This window comes from Lycium barbarum, chromosome 9 (genome assembly GCF_019175385.1).
Source record: "Lycium barbarum isolate Lr01 chromosome 9, ASM1917538v2, whole genome shotgun sequence".
Taxonomy (NCBI): domain Eukaryota; kingdom Viridiplantae; phylum Streptophyta; class Magnoliopsida; order Solanales; family Solanaceae; genus Lycium; species Lycium barbarum.
This window is the reverse complement of record NC_083345.1, coordinates 104,002,032-104,009,858: the sequence shown is the minus strand read 5'-3', so window position 1 is coordinate 104,009,858 and position 7,827 is coordinate 104,002,032. Positions and strand designations below refer to the sequence as shown.

General features: G+C 29.0%; 1 long non-coding RNA gene across 1 annotated transcript; it reads right to left on the bottom strand.

Annotated features, from left to right (window-relative positions):
* Nucleotides 1–1,770: 1,770 nt before the first annotated feature.
* LOC132611338 (uncharacterized) lies at nt 1,771–2,535 on the bottom strand. Its single transcript, XR_009571551.1, has 3 exons — nt 2,364–2,535; nt 2,207–2,277; nt 1,771–1,965 (listed from the first exon to the last, which is right to left on the bottom strand). It is a non-coding gene; the product is annotated as an uncharacterized LOC132611338 (long non-coding RNA).
* Between the last annotated feature and the right edge of the window lie 5,292 nt (nt 2,536–7,827).

Below are 7,827 nucleotides of genomic sequence, written 5' to 3'. Positions count from 1 at the left end.
GCAGCAATGAGAACCCGATGGTGAAAGGATAAATATACACGGCTGAGTACTCGGGAAGGTATGAAGTTGCAGACATATCTACACCGGGAACTAAGATTTCAAGGGAACAATCCATCCAATGACATTTCTCGTGAATCGAATCGACAAGATCCTCGGTGGTACGAGATTTAATCACGAAAACTTCGCCCATTCTTTCTCCGTACAATTCTTCCACTGGACGATCATCACCCTTTCTTTGATGAATTCTCAAATCACTAAGATAAGAAGGATGCTTGGGAATGACGTTGTCAACAGAAGGAAGAACAATAACGCCAACTTGTTCCTCATCCACATATGAGTTGACTGAGGTAGAGGGTTTAGTAGAAGTAGCAGCAGAAATTGCATCTCCCATCAATTTCTTCTTTGGAGCAATATTCTTTTTGGGTTTCTCAAGAACGATGTTTGAAGGGAATTCGTTAACAACGGTGGTCTTTTCTGGTGAAGCGCCTTGATCAAGTGAAGGAGAAGACATGGTTACAAGAAAGATTGAAGAAGTTAAGGACATCAAAGAAGAAAATAGAGAAAGCTAGAATTCAAAACTTGGGCAGAGATGACAAGATTTAGTAAAGTGAAGAAGAAATGGATAAGATTCAACTTTTATAGATGAAGAAATCATCATCATTACCTCAGGAAATGGCGAGAAAATGATGGGTGTAATAACGGCCACGCACACCACGTCTGACGTCATCATTAAGACGCGTCTAATCAACTTCTGCAGTTACTCCACGTAATTGCTTCATTTACGACCCACGATTTCCCACCATGGACCACATTCCATGCCTGAGACGATTCAAATTTCATGCCAAGGCATGATTCTTAGAAATCAATAGGATAATTTCTCGGGAACATCGCTGTGATGAACCCGAAAAATTGAGGGACTATCTGTATGGGTAGAAATTTGAATTACATAAATACCCATGTGAACTCACAAAAGAAGATGAAATGAATCGGAAGGTGACGCCGAAGAAGTGGAATCAATGCAACGCCGTGAATATTTACGGCAACATACCAAGAGAATCTCGGAGATGCAAGAACGCGATATACGGGATAATGAAGTAATTGCGTATTATGACCATAAAGGAAACAATAACGCATGGCAAGAATCACGACATTTATTATCAATCATTAACTCAGGAATTAATGACATACGTTACATCACAACGGGCAGACCAACCTGAAGATCTAGAAATAGCTTATCATTTTTACATTTTTGGGCGTCGAATACATACAAGAGAATTATACCAAAATCCTTTACTTCCTTGCTCAATCTTCTAGTTCATATTGATATTTATGTCAAGTTCTTATAATTTACGAGTTGAAGAAGAATTAGATTGCAAGCACTCATAATGAGAAGAATAAGTTTTCTTTCTCTTCTCATTGTCGTTTAATACTTTAACTGTTCATCTTATTAGCTTGATCAAAGTACTTAGTTTAAATCAAATTACTACTGACTGTGGTTAACCCCTTTACTTTCTTTACATAGATTTAACTAATTGGGCAAAGTATGAATTTTGACTCAAACAAATACATAGTTAATTCGTACTCAATAATGTAATTTTAGGACAAATTATTGTCACCAAATATAATCACTTGTGACGAACCAATTCGTTGGTGACGAAAATGTGATTTTCCTAAGCAAGAAAATATTTTATTCTTTAATGATATACAAAATGAAAATAACGTAAATAAACATGCAAGGTACTTAAAAAAATTAAGTAAGAATGACTAAAATTGAATTGAGATAATATTCCATTACAAATTCCTTTAATTTTTTTTAAAAAAAAATCTATTCAAAATGAAAGTGATTACAACACATAAACATGATAAATTAATAAGAAAAAAGTATGTTGCTTCCTCATTGGCTAATGTAGCTTCACTCATCTAGTAATGTTATTCTTGAATTTGTTTCCACCTTCATGCATGTACCTGCATGAAACAAGAAGATATATTATATTAGTGCACTTTTTGATATCATGTTCTAAATTATATATATTTTCAAACTTTAATCACAAAATTAATACTATTAATTTCTGAAACAAATAATAATTAAGAAACAAGTACTCCTAGCGAGGATACTCAATCAAAGTTGCACAGTGAATTATTCGATTACTTGACAATTCCGTTTTCAATTATATAAATTATAGATTTTTCAGAACAAAAAAAATACCTCTTCATGGTTGAAGACCCGTCATTACTGATTGAGCAAAACCAGTCTATACTTTTATCCGTTTGCATATACTGCAAAAAAAAAAAAAAAATACTTTAAAAAAAATTGTTCTGAACCATTCAAAAAGTAAAGAGGCGGAGGATTTTACTTTACTTACTCTAAGGATATAGCCTTCTGCGTCCCATAATTATATTTTCGTATCAAATAGAGATTTGCAATAGAGGTTAAGATTGGAGGCTAATTACATAATGGGATGGGAAGTGGAGATATGGGGGAGTAAATGGGGTTGGAGACGGCACTAGTGTTTAAAAGAGGGATTTGGGAAAAGAAAAGGGGGAAAATTTGTCACCTAATATTTCGAGCTAACCTAAAAAGGAGTAAAAACAAAAAGAATGTTGAGAAAATTATTTAAAAAATTTCCTATATTATAAAAATTTCTACACGTACACCCATATGAGGTATATGTTTAACTAAATGTATTAAAATACAATTATTTAAGGCAAATTAAAATTATAAATAATAAGCATTTATGTATTTATTTTTATAAAATTTAATAGGGAAGATAAACATTTTTGTTTGATATTTTTATTCACGCATTTGATTAAAAAGGAGAATTTATTGAAACATGTATCTTTATAAATACGAAATGAGCACTTATTAACTACTTAATAACATATACCGACTATTAGTAATAACTTTTCTATAATATGACTTAGTTTCCTTAAATTTCAAAATTTAAAAACTTGTACCCCTATACTATAGAAATCCTACACTTACAACCCCTACGAGGTATATCTGTAACTAAATATACTAAAAATATATTTTAATTTTTCTTGAAACATGTATCGTTATAAATAAGAAATGGTCACAAATTAATTCTTAATAAGATACCAATTATTAATAATAACTTTCTATATTATGAGCCAGTTCTTTCTGATACACATCCTAAATTTTAAAATGTAAACATTTATACACCCCCCCCCCCCTCCACAAAAAAAAAAAAAAACCCAATCCCATAATATAGAAATCATACATTTACACCCCCTATGTATGAGGTACGTAGTATATCACAATATAATTATTCAAAAGCAAATTAAAATGATAAGTAAGAAGTTTTATGTATTTATTTTAATAAAATATGATAAACATGATAAACATTTTTGTGTGATATATTTATTCATGCATTTTATTAAAACAATGATCTTTTTGAAACATGTATTTTTATAAATAAGAAATGAAAAAAAAATTGATTACTTAAACCAAATATTAGTAATAACTTTCCTATAATATGACTCAGTTTATGATACATTCCCTAAAGTTTAAAATTTAATCACTTATACCACTTATACTATTGAAATCATACACTTATATCCCTTATGAGGTACATCCGTAACTAAATATATCACAATATAATTATTCAGATGCAATTAAAATAATAAATAAGAAGTTTTTATTTATTTTTTAAATTAAATATAATAAAGAAGATAAACATTTCTGTGTGATATAGATATACTGTATATTGGTAATAACTTTCCTATAATATGATTCAGTTTATGATATACTCCCTAAATTTTAAAATTTAAAATTTAAACACTTATACTCCTTATACTATAGAAGGCATACACATACACCCCTTATGAGATAAGTCTATAACTAAATATATTAAAATATAATTATACAAAAAGAAAATTAAAATTATAAATATGAAGTTTTTATGTATCTATTTTAGTGAAATTTAATAAAGAAGATAAACATTTTTGTTGGATATCTATATTCACGCATTTGATTAAAACAAAATTCTTGAAACATGTTTTCTTTATAAATAAGAAATGATCATAAATTAATTCCCCATAAGATATACTGACTATTAGTAATAACTTTCTATAATATGAATCAGTTTTTGATACACTTCCTAAATTTAAACACTTATAACACACCCCCTTCCCCGCATAATATAGAAATCATGCACTTACGCCTCCTATGAGATATAACTAGATATTTCACAATATAATTATTCAGAAGCAAATCAAAATTATAAATAAGAAGTTTTTATGTATTTATTTAATGAAATAAAAGAAAGAAGATTAACACTTTTGTGTGATATCTTTGTTCACACATTTTATAAAAATAATGAATTTTTTTAAATATATATTTTTATAAATTAGAAATGAAACACAAATTGATTACTTAATAGGATATACTGGATATTAGTAATAATTTTAATAATCTTCCTATAATATGACTCATTTATGATACATTCCCTAAATTTTAAATTTAAACACTTATATCCCCTATACTATAGAAATCATACACTTACACCTCTTATGAGGTATATCTGTAACTAAATATATTAAAATATAATTATTCAAAATAAAATTAAAATTATATATATGAAGTCCTTATGTATTTATTTTTATGAAAGTTAATAAAAAAAGATAAACATTTTGGATATCTTTACTCATGCATTTAAATAAATCCACAAATTTCTTAAACATGTATCTTTATAAATAAGAAATGAACACAAATTACTTACTTAATAGGATATACCGATTATTGGCAATAACTTTCCTATATGACTCAGTTTTGGATACACTCCCTAAATTTTAATATTTAAACACTTATAGCCTCTATACTATAAAAATCACACACTTACACCCCTATGTGGTATATCTGTAACTAAATATATCACAATATATTGGATATCTTTATTCACACTTTTGTTAAAGCAACGATTTTTTTTTTTAAAAAAATATGTATCTTTATAAATAAGAAATGAATACAAATTGATTACTTAATAAGATATACAAAATATTAGTAATAACTTTCTTATAATATGACTCAGTTTCTGATACACTCCCTAATTTTAAAATTTAAACACTTAATTCCCCTATACTATAGAAATCCTACACTTACGCCCCCTATGAGGTATATCAATAACTAAATCTATTAAATAAGAAGTATTTATGTATGAATTAAATAAAGAAGATAAATGTTTTTGTTGGATATATTTATTCAAGAATTTGATTGGAACACCAAATTTTTTGAAACATATATCTTTATAAATAAGAAATGAACACAAATTAATTACTTGATAATATATACCAGCTATTAATAACAATTTTCCTACACTTTAACATGTAAGTTAATTGTATTTTTATTAGTGATAATATATCATTATATCATTTTTATTAATTTATTTATTTATTCTTTCACTTCAAACTATCTTAAAATTACATAAAGAGCTTTTTTTTTTATTTATTTATGATCATAATTTATCATTTAATAATTATATTTTCACGAACGCCCAGGACATGTACAATTTTTTAACGCTGCAATGCCTTTATCATAATTATTTGAAATCCTAGTTGGTTAGTTTCTTTCATTTTATGATATTTCAAGTTTCACATTAGTGGTAAATATTTAATCAAAGATCCTAAAAACACCCAACACTTTTACAATGTCTAGACTTGCAAGTTGACGCTATGTTAGTATAATTGTTCAATGTGGAACCATGACACGACTCACATTACGTTTTATGTTTGCATTGAGACTTGCATTTTCATAAGATGTTGTTGGCCTTTACCACATTATTCTATGATTTCTTATTTTTTGTTCCTATGAAGAGAGTGAAAATAATTGTCGGTTGTCACTTGTCACTCTACAAAATCATAGCCAAAGATCTTTTATATTTACCTATGAATATTTTTCATCGCAAATAGTTATATAATTCAATTACAAATTTTAAGGCGTCGCTATTTAAAACATTACATATTTTGTGACAATTGAAAATAATTATATTATGTGCAATCAATAGTCGAAGGCCGACATCAAGCTGAAGTCACTAAGCAGTAAAAACTAAAAAAAAAAAAAATAGAAAAAAAAAACCAACAACAAACAGAAAACAATTGATTGCCCATATCAATTTTTACTATAAAATGTAGAGTGTTGGAGAAGAAAATATACTTCTTATAGTGAAACAATATTTGATGGGGACACCACAACTATCACTCATTAGATAGCGGTGCATGTGAAGGAGAATCTGTCTATTAGTACGAAGACATGGAGGTACAAAGTCAGTTATTTGAAAACGTAGATCTCTTATGATCTGTCTAGAGAGCTTTTGACGTGATTAATCAAAGATTATAACTTCTATGACACATTGGATTATTACATTAGTACCAACAATAAATTCTTTGTATGAGTAATTATTTTGTTTTACCATTTTTTGTTTCATTTCTACATATTTTTTAGGGGAATATTCTCCTTATACTTGTTGTATACAACGAAATTGAAAATTGACTTTGGGTGTATTTGGCATGCCGGATTTTTTTTTTCCAAGAAAATATTTTCCCAGAAAATAAGTTGTTTTCCTACTTATTTTCTTGTGTTTGGTACGTAGGTTGAAAAATGTCATTTAAGAGCATTTGCATATACTCAAAGCAAAACCACTATGAAGTTTTTAAATTTGGAGTGCAACTTTTGGTGGTGGGGAGTACGGGTTGGGAGGTGGGGTAGGCTGCGGGGGGTTTGGGCTATTGGGGGTGGGGGGTGGGGGTGGGGGGAGGTTAGAGTAAGAAAAAAATTCTTTTTTTATAAGAAATTTATATATAAAAAAAAATGTATAAAATAGAAAAATTGGGGGAGAGGGGTGGGGTTAGGAATGCGTTGGTGGGTTGGGTGGCTTAGGGTGGGGTTGTGAGAGGGTGGGTGATTTGGGGTGGGGTGGTGGGTGGAGTGGGGATGGGTGGAGTGGTTGGATTTTTGTGTGTGTGTGTGGGTGGGGGGGGGGGGGGGGTTGGAGTTGGTGGTGGTGGTGTGGGGTGGGTTTGGGAATGTGTTGGTAATTTTTCAATTTTTGCAAATATGTTATATTGTGATTATGTTGTTAAGAAAAACAATGATATTGCTATAAATTTAGAAATAATTAGTAAAACATAAACTTATTTAAGAAAACTTCTTTATAATGAAATTACTTAAAAATATTCTCAAGAAAAGATAAAATTTGTAAATGTGAGGAAATTGTGATTTCTTAGTCTTTTAGAATTATCAACAGAGAAAGATAAGTTTCAAGTTAATCTGTTCTCTCTTCTTTTCTTGGAATTCTTTTCACATATATCCTTGAAATATGTGAAATGGTCATTTATATCCTTTTTCAATTAAAAGGCAATGTATGATGCTAATTATTTACAGTTAGTAAAAGGCAAATATAGACCATTTGGTAATAGCGAGATAGACATATTTCGACCTCAAACTATAACGAAAGGTAAAGATAGATAATTTGGCATAGTTAAAAAGCAAATTTAAACCTTTGACCACCCACCCTGGGTGTGTTAGCGTTACATAAAAAAAAAAATTAAACCTTTGTCATAGTCATAATGTTTATTGGTAGAATCAGTGGCGTACGCAGGATTTTTAATAAGCAGTGTCGTATTTAAAGATGTGATAAAAGAATATATCACTATAACGACACAATATTAAAAGGCTGCATCTTTTGTAACACTAATATTCCAATCTATCATACTCAACAAACCATCGGAGATTAAAATGACACAATTGACAATAAAAGCTATTTTGAGAAAAATTGTGATTCGAGGTTGAAATTTACGTATTTTAAGATGTGT